Here is a 14,264-nt window from a genome sequence, read left to right on the forward strand (position 1 = left end):
GACTGCTTTTGTCCATGCTACCCCTAGGATAGCTGGTCTATAAGGTTGACTTTACAACCATCACCATAAGGGTTGTTTGGACTGGTGCAAGGTGCTCACTAGAATAGTGAACATCATATACCAGGCCAACTTCTCACACTGATCCAGTATTTCCTGGAGTCTATTATACTTGTGGGAACAAAGCTTACTTTAAGCTGCCAGATCATTGGTATGGGAGTAGCTATTTCGGAATAGTATTCCCAAAGGTATACCATGTAAAAAGAATCACTGGAAGCAATGTACACGAAAATGAACTAACAGGATATAAAAGAGCTAGTTTTGTAGAAATTGTAGGTGATGTATTCAGTGCATTGATACCTTCAGTGGGAGTAGTTCTGAACACTCAAAGAATCTGTAAATTATCTACAGTGGTGCATCGCTTATCGACTGACACTGCTGGAGGATTTTTATTGATCAATACCAAATTGGTTGCGATCAGATCAATGTTTTTACAAAATCGACTTGCTCTTGACATATTATTAGCAAAAGAGGGTGGAGTCTGTAGAATGTTGAAGGTGCAACATTGTTGCACTTACATACCTGATAAAAGTGTTGAAATTGGAAAGTATGTAAGAAATATTACTCATTTGGAAGAAGAATTAAAACCACTGGAGATTGGTAATGCATGGAAGAGACTGACTGATGGTCTCTCCTCTGTTGGCAGTTGGATTCCTAATGTAGGTAGAAGTATTGTAGGTAAAGTACTGATGCCAATAATGGGAATATCACTAATAATATTGGTGATAATAATTTGGTGCAAATGCTGCAGAAACAGAAAAGGATATACAGTGAATGAGAAAAAGAAAAAACGAAAGATAGATGAAATTCAAATGGAAGAATTAAAGGGGGATATATATAAAAGAATGAAAGTTTTCCGGATTGAAAGTGGAAAAAGAACTCCCAAAGTAATTGAAGAAATTGAACTGGGAGAATGCTAACATTGGCATCTGGTTCTGTAATTAGTGATGATATAAAATATCATCAAAGAGGGGCTTGATGAAGCAAGGTTTCATACGTACAGGAACATGCTTGGACTCAGTCCTCTCGAAATAACTTGTAACTAATTAATCAACATGTTTTGTCCATTAATATTTGCATTACACGTCATATTTAGCAAGCTGGGGAAGCTTGTCTATGTGCTTTTACTAACAGTAACCCGAGTGCCTTAAAATGGCCGCAGAAAATGCGGGAACTTTACTGCGCATGCGTCCGCCACATCTACGTGGTGTTATGTCCTTTGCTTTTGGTGGGAATTTCTTCCTTCTGTGCACTAGTGCCAAGATGGCCGCTTCATATTTACTCATACTAAAGCACATGCTGCTGCTTATACTAAAACTTGTTCGTTCTGCTTAACTATTAATGCTATAGCATAAATAAAGTAATGGGGTTAGAGTGGAGATAAGTGGTATACAGTGCATTCATTTATATTTCTATTCTAATATGTTTCTCTTTGACTTTGTTACTAGCTCGTATTTGGGCCTTAAAGTGAGATGAAACTCCATATTGAAAAGGCTGCGCCTGAGCAAAGAATCCATGAAAGTCATGCAGTCACTGTCATTGAATGACTGCTAACACCCTTCTTACCCACGATGTTCCTGGGAACCTGCTCAACTGACCTCTAAAGAGGAAGCGAAAAGACTGAAAGAAATACAATGTATTTCATTTGTATACCAACATTGCTGGGTTGAATAAAATCGTGAGAAAATAAATCATGGGCGGGAACTTGATCAATGCAACCTAATGATGAATGATCTCATCTTAGTATGGTGTGATGACCTCTCCTCGTCTTTCTGACCAATCACTGAAGGGGAACACATAGATTTGCAACATTTAGGGGTGGTGCATTGCCCTGGAAATGGTATAACTAAGGTAGGTTTAGTTAGACAAATTGTCCGACTTGTCCGAATAGCTGACCTGTCACTGACCCAACGCATGCTATAGGAGATCAAGAGCAGAGGTGCTAGCGGAGCACTCTGTTAGAAAATTCGAGGTGTTTGGGCACATTGTTGTTTACACAGTCGGGGTACCAAAATTTGGTGGAGAGGGATGTGACGCTGGCGTTACACTTAGCGGAGGCCACCTGTCCTGAACTGCACCTGTCTTGTCCTGTGGGCACCTGATCAATCGGGAGCCTGGCCTTTGTCCCCAGCCCGTGGCCAGTATTGGTCCTTGCACCATTCTAGGTAAATATAATCCATGTGGTATGTCCTTGTGCTATTTCTCTTACTCATCCTTCCCAGGTACCAATGTCTAAAGTTGTTACTGTGGTTTCTTGCAAACTTTATATCTTATTAATCATATTTTTACTTCTGAAATTTATGGTCTCTGTAATTTGGATGAAAACTCACTTAAACTTGCATCGATAAAGCATTTAAAACTTTCCCCGAGTCTGTGGTTATTGCAGGAAAGGAAAAAATGTTTAAATACTGCTTATTAATTCTAACATCCTTTTGATCCCTGGGACTTATAGCAAAGGTGACAAGGATTGGTAAGTCATGGTTTACAGATATAAGTCCTAAAAGGACTCAAAGTACTGATAGTTGATTAGTAGTAAACAGGCAGTACTACTAGTTCAAATGTGTGAATGTTTATGGGCCCAGGTGAGTATGGTAAACTGAGTTAGTGGTCCCGCGCTCTATCACCAGGGAGACTCTGTGAGTCTAACACAGGTTTTGTACTGGAAGGGTACCCTTCCAGACAAAATACCATGCTTAGACTGACTTCAACACTTTTCCGACTTTGCTTGTGTGTTGAAGAGTGCAGCATAAAATCTTAGTATCTCCACCTACATGTCATAATGCGAACATGTAAAATCATGGTGAGGGACATGTTCATGGATTGGAGGGATAACGTTCACATCACCTGGGAATGAGTCCTCGGCCTTGACCACTCAGGATAAGGGTAGGATAATGTCTGAACAATCCTTATTACCTGGGAAGTGAGGAAGGGGAGGTGGGTCCTGCTGGGATGGACTCCATAGGGCAGATGATTTTAACTATTGACTGTTCCATGCAGGTGTTGCTGATTTGTCTCCTGGAGTAGGAGATCACTGTTCCATTTTTGTTGCCCATCCTCATACACACAACTCCTCCATGAGTGATGTGCACCCTGAATACAGAACCCACAATATTGGTGGGTTACAATATCAAGGACAAAATCTCGAATACAAATATTGACAGGTAAGTAAGTCTTGATTTCCTGTACTTAACTCCACGTATATGTACCTATGGGGTACATTTATCTTCAAGGTACTTAGATGCTGAGTTAGGAATAGTACATTTAATCTTCCCTATATGCACTTACCTTTCGATATTTAGGGGCATACTTACAAGTCCCTATCTCCACAGGAACGTCACTTTTAAAGATTTTCCTATGGCGATACAGGCTTCACCTTATTTACAAGGCAGCATTGTAAATAAGGCACCCTTTCACACTATACTTAGCATGAAAGGGGAGGGCGATGAGTGTTGCGGTGGGCGTTAAGCCGCAAAACGCATTTATTTTGACGCTGCCCCATATTTTCAAGGGTGGCATAAATGAAAACCTATTCTTAGCATGGCGCAACAAGTAGAAATGCTATATTTCATTTTGTTTTTGCTGTTTCTATGTGTGCTACTTGCGCAGCACACTTAGAAACAGCAAAACGCCATGCATGATTCTTTAAGTGCAGGAAGGTGTCCCTTCCTGCATCTAAACAATCATTTTAAAAATGATGAGTTGCAACTTCTTTGTGTCGTGCACAAAGCAGCACACATAGAAGTTACACATCGCTTTTTAAGAATGTTTACTTTCCTGCACATAAACAATCATTCCCACAAAGTAGGCACCCTTGCACTGTGATGAAAGGGTGCCTGGGTTGGTGGTAGACAGCTAAATTTAGCGCCAGCACCGGGGAAAATGTAGGGCTGCACCGTATTGTTGTAAATACACTGCGTTTCCAAAGTGGTGGAGTTAAGCCAAGAAGGCTAACGCCGCGCTCCGCCACTTCCCTGGTAAATATACCCCTTAATCCCTTGATATTCTGTCCACAATATTCTTCTATCTCTTGGTGTTGGTATTCAGTAGTACAGCTCCATGATTGGATATTGTTTCTACATTAGAACTGCAGGATGTTGTTCTTACTTCAAAGCACACATCCTATTATAATTTCCTCCCTACTCTGCAGTCATAGCCAAATCCATAACCCTTCCCAGAGAGGAAGAGGTGGCAAGACAACAAATCCTTGTTAACATCATGCTTGATTACAATACATAACTATGCTGCTAGGCATGTCAGAATAGTAGCTTGATTAATGGATATTACACAGCGCTAAGACTTCAAACCTGACTGTTCAAACACTTGCTCAGGGCCAATTCCACTTGTTTTCCTGTACCAATACTTAGTAGCAGTTTGCACAAACGCAAATTAAATTCCAGCTTGATAATTTCACTTCAGCTGCAACAAACAATGCAAATGTATTATAAAGTAAAACACCCACTTTCTCTCCCATTCAAGTGAAATTTTCCCACATCTACAGACAGAAACGAAAAACCAAACAAACATTAGCAAAGACAAGAGGCCTTACCTTTGGTCTTTATTGACTTTGCCACTGACGTTTTCCAATGCTGTGCTGCATCAGAAAAGTGAAAAAATACAAAAAGACAAGAAAAATTGATAATGCCAGTTCCGTCATTCTATAGGTGTGTGCATGCGTCACCACACATGTGCATGGCTTCAGAATTATGTGAAAAGAACAATTGATGGACAAAATGCAGAACAATGTCATACATTCACCCCAATACGGATGTATGACGTTACAACGCACACTTTTACAACGCATACCTATACAACGCATTTTTTACACCGCAACATCCATTACAACGCATACCATTACAACGCATACCATTACAACGAATTCTTAGAAACTACCTTTACAACGCATTCCACTACAACGCATACTACATTTACGACGCATACCATTACAACGCATTACATTACATTGCATATAAGGTAAGTGTTGGATAGTGTAGGGGTTAAAATTACTATTCTAACTCCAGGGGGTGCAACAGTAGGGAAAGTGTTGGATAGTGTAGGGGTTAAAATTACTATTCTAACTCCAGGGGGTGCAACAGTAGGGTAAGTGTTGGATGGTAAGTTTTGCATTGTAATAGTATGCGTTGTAATGACTGCGTTGTAATGGTATGCGTTGTAGTAGTGTGCATTGTAGTGTCATGCGTTGTAATGACTGCGTTGTAAATACATGCGTTGTAATAGATTTTGCGTTGTAAAAGTTTCGTTGTAATGGTAGTGCGTTGTAAAAATTGCGTTGTAAACGTTGTATACCCCCCAATACACAGATCTTGGCCTAAATCCATTGTGTTTTTGCTCACCATGCCATTCCAGTTTGGACCCAGCCTTATATAAATCAGTCTTGACCCTGCGCCCAATGGGAACAGTCCACCCCGAACTGCCAGGCCACGTCCACCCTGGACTGGAAACAAGCATCCTAGGACCGGTTTCGGGCTTTCAGCCCTCATCAGCCAGGATAGCTTGACTCCAGTGGCACGGAGAGCACGGGACCCACGTCTAGGCATACCCGTCCCATTCGGGGTGACAAATGCAAAAAGAACAATTGATGGACAGAATGCAGAACAATGTCATACATTCACCCCAGTACAGAATTTGGATCCAGCCATATGCAAATCAGTCTTGACGGGTGTACGGGTGAACAGGGTAAATTTGTGTTTTATTTAACTCTCTTAGCAAGACGAGAAATATGTAAAAAATGGCATCAGGCTGACCCTCCATCTTGAAGGGAATGGTGGAATTCAGTCAGATATTTTAAAGACTTGGATCAAAAAGTTAATGCCCACAATAATAGAAATTAATTTGGCCTATTTTGGAAATTACTAGATTCAGAGTAACTGGTATAGCTGGTAAGATCTGTCCAATGATTACACCTCTTGGTCAGCCTACGATGTGTAATATGGGCTTGGTCCCATACTAAATCAGCTGAGATCAGACACCAAGATATAAGCAATTGGGCTGATAGTACCGAGAGGATGCTTCTACAATATTATGGAGGTGATATGAGGGGAAAAAAAAGAAATGATAAGTGTGCGAAAGCGGTTTTAGTGTAGCAGAGGGTCTTCCAGCAAATGACAGCTGCCAGGCCCTCCAAAACAAGTGAACCAAAAAAATGTAAATGCCTGTGAGGGGTGTGGGAGCAACTGAGGAGTGAGTGGGAGAAAAGAACAAGCATTTGCAATGCAATAGGTCTCGCATTTATGAAAGTTTGAGCTATTGGCATTGTAAATGACATTACCTTTTATTTATGTGCTGTTTTCAAAACAGATAAATACAAGCATTTACAATGCAATGGTTTTGCCTTTGTTAAAGTTAGAGCTATTGGCATTGCTCTTGACATTATTTTTATTTATGTTTTTTTAAACATAAATAAATGGCATTGTCATTTACAATGCCAATAGCTTATTCTCTCACAAATGACACACACAAACACCCACAGAGAGCCCCCCCCACACACACAGAGCCCCCCCAACACACACACCCACACAGAGCCCCCCACACACACACCCACACAGAGCCCCCCACACACACAGCCACACAGAGCCCACCCAGAGCCACACACACACCCAGAGCCACACACACACCCAGAGCCACACACACACCCCCAGATCCACACACACACACCCAGATCCACACACACACACCCAGATCCACACACACACCCACACACCCAGAGCCACACACACACCCAGAGCCACACACACCCACACACCCAGAGCCACACACCCAGAGCCACACACACCCAGAGCCACACACACCCACACACCCAGAACAACCAAGGTCAGCCTCTTGTGCTAAAGAAATGGCCAGGAAGGACACAATTTCAGATTCTCGAGTGGCTAACTACCAAAAGAATGTTTGGAACTCAGATTAAAATTGCCAGTTCTTAATTTAGCAAGGCCATTCCTAGGAAACAGATCATTCATTGATTTAATAACGAGATGGGTTCTCCAAATATCTATGCATAGAAAGAATAAAGGAACACAGTCTAAAAACAAGCGTTAAAATAATTTGCCAGACACAAATACATGGAAACGGGTATGACCCCATTTATTTTTATTTATTTATTTTTAGAGTTTTATATAGCGCGAACTTGAACCGATTAGGTTATCAGAGCGCTTTACATAGCACCTGTTCCGTTACATGTTATCAAAGCACTTTACATAGAATCAGTTACGTTACATAAGGAACACATTTCTTTTTGTTCTAGTGAATAGGGTTATCTCTTCACACGGGGGAAGGGATACACCTGGCTATACTCCAACAGTCACACAGGAGACTAGTCGTTAAAGCTATATCTCTAAACACAGGGAGGGGATACACATGGATACAATCTAAAAATCACATAGGATACTAGTCATTAGAGTTATCTTCTATCTACACAGGAGGGATATGACTGAAAATACTCTAAGGGTCACATAGGAGTGGTAGAGAGTACAAAGGTCCACTGCAAACACTAGTGATAAGAGTCAACTACATACACATAGGAAGGGATATGACTGGTTAAACTCTAAGAGACGCATAGGGGTGGTATATAGTGTAAGGACTTCAGCGAATACCAAAGCTAAGCATTATTGCAATAGGTCAAAGATGCAGTCACAGCATAGAGGAATGGTGGGTGGGATGCAAGGTATGGAGGGAAGGGCTAGAGTCCAGCGAAAACTGTCCGAAAACAGCAGCAAAGTGTCATTCAGGATAGCACGCAAGTCGAGAAGTCCCGGAGAGAAGGTGGGAGCCCAGGAGGGAGATGGAGGCCAGCTGCAGGCGCATCGCCATCTTGGAGAGCTTGCGATCATCAGAGTTCACCAGAGGCACTGTCCTCACAGCGTACCGGACACAGCCACAGGCAGCAGAAGGTGAAGGATTCCCATGAAGGACGTGCTGGGGGTGCCCCGGGTGGGCACTAGAGCACCCCACATAAACAACAAAAAAACATGCTGGCGGGGCTATGGGGGCCCTGGGGCTCGCCAACAGCTGTCAAGAATTATAATTATAAAATAAAAACAAATGCAAACTTCTGCGCAGCCTCATAAGGCTCCCCCCATAGCCTTCAAAAAGAATCATGGCGTGGGATGCCACGGGAGGGCACCAAGGCACCCCGTAAATTAAAAAATAATGTTGGCTCCTGCGCTGCCCCATAGGGCTGCTTACAGTGAACTGTCAGGGCCTTGTGGGGCTCCCCCTGCAGCCCCTTATAAAAAAATAGTGGGTGTTTTTGGTGGACCGGGACACCCAGAAGAAAAATTAAAAGCAGAAAATGAATAATAAATGAGCAGCCGCAATCGCTCCTTTATTAGTCACTGCTCCTTCCATAATGACCTGAGAGGGCTATTTACATATATTTTGTTTTTGGTGATTTCCCCATTACTTTACTCTAAATAAAAAAACCTCTAAAAACCATAGAAATTCACCAGTTATAGTAATAGTTATCTCAAGTAACTATAATTTGTGCCCTAAGGTAACTATAACTTGCGCCCTTGCCATGCACTGCTAATTACCCAACATATTACATCACTCATGACATTTTCTATGACATCATTGATAATATCACTGCAACATTAGCAATTAAATTATTGGTGAAAAAACTGTGCATGGCGGGGACTGAGTTATAGTTACTTTAGGGCATGAGTTATAATTACTTGAGTTAACTATAACTGGTGAATTTCAGTGTTAAAAACTTTTTTCAATTATTATTTCTGTACAGGACCTCACTGTACAAATTCATTGTTGTTGCCCCGAGTACTTCACAGTAGCTGCGCCACTGCCCTGGTACAATCCTAAACCTTGGTCATCTCACCCCTCCACCCTGCAGCCCACTGCTTTTTTAGAAGGAATATGTAAGTATCACACCGCGGCCATCTTGTGTGTGGTGTGTGCACCTGTCCTGAGTGTAAAAAGAACAATTGATAGACAGAATGCAGAACAATGACATAAATTCACCCCAGTGTAGATATTTGGGCCATTGTTTTTTTGCTCACCATGCCATTCCAGTTTGGACCCAGCCATATGCAAATCAGTCTTGACCCTGCGCCCAATGGGAACATTCCAGCCAAAACTGCCAGGCCAGGTCCTCCCTGGACTAGAATCAAGCATTCTAGGACCGGTTTGGGGGTTTCACCCCTCATCACCCAGGATAGCTTGACTCCAGTGGCATGGAGAGCACGGGACCCACACGTCATACCCGTCCCACTCGGGGTGACAAATGCAAAAAGACAATTGATGGACAGAATGCAGAACAATGACATACATTCACCCCAGTATAGAGATCTAGGCCTAAAGCCATCTGTTTTTTGCTCACCATGCCATTCCAGTTTGTACCCACCCATATGCAAATCAGTCTTGACCTTGCACCCAATGGGAACAGTCCAGCCCGAATTGTGTGTCATTTGCTTTCTCGCCATGACCTCTTCCCTTGACCTCAGTCCCCTATATGGCCTCTGCCCATGCCGGGCACACTGCCTGTAGTCTCTCACTCCTGCCTCTACTTCTTATGCATTAAAAGCCTATCATTCACAGCCTGTCATCACTTTGTAACATTCAGTCACACTTGGCAACCCCCGCAGTGAATCTCTGCGCCGCTTCTTGGGACCTCGACTCCAGCCCGGTTCCTTGTCACTAACTGGCGCGCGCACGTACCTCTTGCGCGTGCACCGGTCCAGGATGAAGAAGCGGCAGAGGTGCAGACGGGCGCAGTCCTGGCCCGGGCACCGTTCCCTCGAGCACGTGCGGATGGCGGACAGCGCCAGCACCAGCCCCGCCGGCTCCAGCAGCAGGAAGCGGGAGGCCTCCTCTCGGAGGATGCTTGTGATGTGCGTCGGTGAGAGGCTGAGGTGCTTCCGGATCTCGGGAACGGCCAGGCACCCGCCGCGCTCACACAACACCTGGGTCAGGAAGGATGAGATGGCAAGGTCGGACATGGAGGGCTGCTTGGCCGAATCTGACTCTGTGCTCTTCTTCCACATGGCGAGGATGAATGACTGAAATCACGTGTATAGCGCCTCGTACGCCCAGGGTGCTGGTGAGCGCTTCTGAGTTGCGTTATCTAAGGCTGTCAACAGGAGCAGTGCATGTGACAAGTCGCTTCCGAGGCCATCAGTGTAAATAACTGCATGCAGGCTGGCATTTCAAAGCCAGTGCGCCTCTCTGAGTAAGAGTGTGGGTCACTCCGCTAGCTTGTGTGGAAAGTATCTCCTTGGTTTTCCGGTGCCACCAGTCACCCGTAGAACTGGTGCTTTTTTTTCATTTTTAGATTAACACGGTTTGTCAAATTACTCCTGGAGTTGGTGAACTGAGTGCCGTAGGGAGCGTGCCCGTCACTGTCTAGAATTGGTCTAAACTCAAGAGACGCCGCAGACAAGTAGGTCACTCCTACAGGTGGTGTACTGTGTGACGCCGGGTGCATGCCAGTCACTCCCAGAGTTAGTGCACCGGGTACAGCCTGGGCTGCCGGGTGCGTGCCAGTCACTCCTAGAGTTGGTGCACTGAGCACAGCCTGGGTTGCCGCGTGCCTGTCAGTCGCTCCTGGAGCTGGGACAGGTCTGCCTTTGGTTTGCCAGGTGCATGCCGGTCACTCTAGACAACAGCTGATTTTCCCGGGAGGCTGGTCGGATACCGGTCACTCTCTCGCTCCTCTCTGTTTGCAGGACGCTCGTGCCTCCGACTGGCTCCCGTTAGTCTGTTGTTTCCCTTCAGTCGTCCCCGCCCTTCCTCTTCTTCTTACAGCAGACTGAAGAAACGAAACCGAACCAGGGAGGGCAGCAGAGGGCGGGGCAGCGGAGACTGCCGGTGCGATGGAAACAACGCAGAACCTTGGTCTGTCTTATTATCCCCAGTAAAATGCCATTTTCAAATGTTTGTAATTTAAATGAAGTTATTTTGTGTCAGTCCCATGTGCCTTGTGGTGGCAGATCGCCCTATTTATGAAGGGAAAACATCCGTTTGGTTCATCTATGAATCTGTGTGTAGGCTGACGAAACGAAGCTGCGGCCAATCGCAGCACGGCTCCAGCGATGACGCGGCGGCTCGAGAACCACTCCTAGCGCGGCGGCACTGAGGGGGCTCGACCGCCTCAGCCAATGGGAGGGCAGCTCCTTCGTTCTTGCTCTCCGCGGCCCCGGCGAGGTCCTCATGTTATTCTCGGCCCCGGGCAGCGGCGGCAATCAGGGAGGCAGCGTTTGCACCGTAGTAGGAGGCGGCAGAGCGCTCGGGGTGCCACTAGTGCCTTACCAGATTCGGGGGCGTTCCCGAGAATCGGCTTTCGGCTGACGTAGCGTGACGTCGGCAAAAGCCAAAGAATCTCGGGAACGCCCCCGAATCTGGTCCGGCATTGACGGACAGGCCCCTCGTCCAATGGCTATGCTCCATTTATGGAGCCAGCCAATAAATGACGAGGGCCGACCCAAACCCACACTACAGTTCTCATTAGGTTTTCGCCTGCACGAAAAAGCTGCGCAGAGCGCAGCTTTCGCCAGGCAAAACCTAAAAAGGGATCGTCTTATAATGCCAATGGCTTAAACTCTCGCAAATGCGAGACCTATTGCATTGGAGATACGTACTATAAAAATGTTAAAAAGCGCTAGGAGAGAGCAAGGAGTGCTCACAGTGAGAAGATGCACACCAATCAAAAGGCTGTTGTAGCACCTATGCTCCAGGGTAGGAGCAAACAGAAGAAGGGGAAGGCAGCCATCAAATTAGAAGCAAGCAGATGAGACTGACAAAGTCAGCACATGGTAAGCAATGGGAGGTTTTAAGCTGACTGTAAGTTTTTGGTAAGCCTAAAATAGGCCTTTGGACTGAAAATGATGAAGATGAAAGTGTAGCTAAATTAACTAAGAAAAAATAGAGAATATTTATTTTTTAAGATACAGTCGTAATTAGCTTGACTTTTAGACTCTCTCTTCTAAGCAAAAAACATATTTTCTTTATTACGATTCTTCGCAGCATTTGTGGACATTCAGCTTTGTGACTTGACTTAACAACCTAAGGACCCTTTGCGAGACTTTTCAAAGGGCTCATGTTACTATTGCAGTAATTCTTTAATCACTTCTAGGTCACATGTTCAAAACACAAGATACATAATCACACAGCCTTACGTCCAAGGATTATATTCAAGGGAGTGCAAATGGTTTGCATACATTTATCGTTTCACTTGCCAGGATACACTTTTCAGTTATTTAAATTCTGTTTACCTTTTGTTCAAATTCAGTTTGCCTTTTGTTTGCACTAAGCTAAAATAGCTTCAGGAAAAAAGGCTTCTCCTAAAACTGCATCTCAGTGCATACAGGATACCCCTGGTGCAAATGCTTCGTTTTAAGTTACATAGAAAGAGTAAACACACTAGTGGTGTCACACAGACACCCACTATTACTCAGTTAGTATCACACATTAGTGAAATGTCACATACCCTCTCCATTTGCATAAACTCTCCACGTCCATCACACTTAGATGTGGCAATCCCCATCTTTCACAGTCTTACACACTATTTGCTATCTTCACAGGATATTCACACTTCTCACACAGTACAGTCACCACTTTTATGTGCTATCTCTCACCATCTTGATTTCACCAATATCTTTATCAAAAAAGGCCTGCACATTTTCTTCATGTTTCCCTCGATTATCACACAATCAGCTAAACTTGGTATACTATTTTCTTCACTTTAAGGCATATCTGCCTCACATCAAACCTCCTACTAACTTAATGAGTCATATACACTGTCTTATCCATATTTGCCCTCAGCCACTTGGTTGACCACTTCCCTCCATGTCATTAAGGACACTGTATCCGGTCTTGAACAATATATTCATCTGCATACCATTGATTTCAGGTGTGTTAATCTAATTATTTCAATATAAGCTAAACAAGGCTTCAAACACCCACCCAGATTACATTAGGCTATCACACAAAACTTGAGGAGTGGAAACAATGTCAATAGTGACTTTGAGGGATGTTGGTCACACTATTGCTCACTCGTATGGATTCAGGAAGCCTGAACTCTCTCACAGTCACCGTCCCATCTTTGCCCTAAAGCAGGGTTCTCCAGAGTGGGTCCTGGAGGGCCGGATCCACGCCAGATATTTAGCATATTCCAATTAGATTGGGGAGGAGGGAAAAGCAGCACAGACGAGGGAGGGAAACATGGGGCCTCATTTATGAGAAGTGACGCATCGCTGCGTGAAAGCAGCGATGTGTCACTTCTCAGTGCGCCCTGCTTGCGACATGATTGATGCGTCATATTTATAATAGGACGCATCATGTCGCAAGGAGTTACAGATATGTCAGTATTTCTGACGTATCTGTATGGCGCAAAAGTGACGCATTGCTGAAGTGTGTCACAAAAGTGACGCAACTCCAGCAATGTGTCCGTTCACATGGGGCAAGCCCCATGTGAAAGGGCCTGCGTCAGTCTTACGCCTGCTGTGAGGCAGGCGTAAGATATTGACGCATTTGCGTCCTAGAAGTGACGCAGTGAAATCTCATAGATTTCACTGTGTCACTTCTAAGACCCTTTCTTGCGTCAATACGCCCCCCTTGCATACATTATACCTGGCGCAGGTATAATGTGGTGCAAGGGTTTACAAAGTGACACATCTACCTAGATGCGTCACTTTGTAAATATGGCACAACAAGGCGCATCTTTTACGCCACTGGTGCGTCACAAAAAGTGACGCATCGGCGGCGTAAAAGTGACGCACCGCCTCATAAATGAGGCCCATGGAGTGGGGTGCGAGGGAGAAGCAGGCAAGTGAGAGAAGCACTCATTGGAGAGAGCAACATGTACCACGAGAGCTGGGGAGAAGCACACCAGAAAGACAGCAGCACACGACAGAGAGAACATGGTGCATGCACTGGGGGGAGGATAGTAGCACACGAGGGAGAGAGATAGAAAACGCATGTGTATTTGTAGTGCTCAAAGAAAAAGAAAAACGAGGGGCTATATTATCAAGCAAGAGCGGTACATTATCACCGCTTTTATCAGCAGGAAACTGCCGCTAAAGCGGCGATTATGGGCTTGATAATATGCCGTTGTGAATTCCCATAGAAGCCCAGGTTAACACCAGAACCTGGGCTTCTATGGGAATTCACAAGGGCATATTATCAAGCCCATGATCGCCGCTTTAGCGGCAGTTTCCTGCTGATAAAAGCGGCGATAATGTATC

Source organism: Lissotriton helveticus, chromosome 6 (assembly GCF_964261635.1).
Source record: "Lissotriton helveticus chromosome 6, aLisHel1.1, whole genome shotgun sequence".
NCBI classification, from domain to species: domain Eukaryota; kingdom Metazoa; phylum Chordata; class Amphibia; order Caudata; family Salamandridae; genus Lissotriton; species Lissotriton helveticus.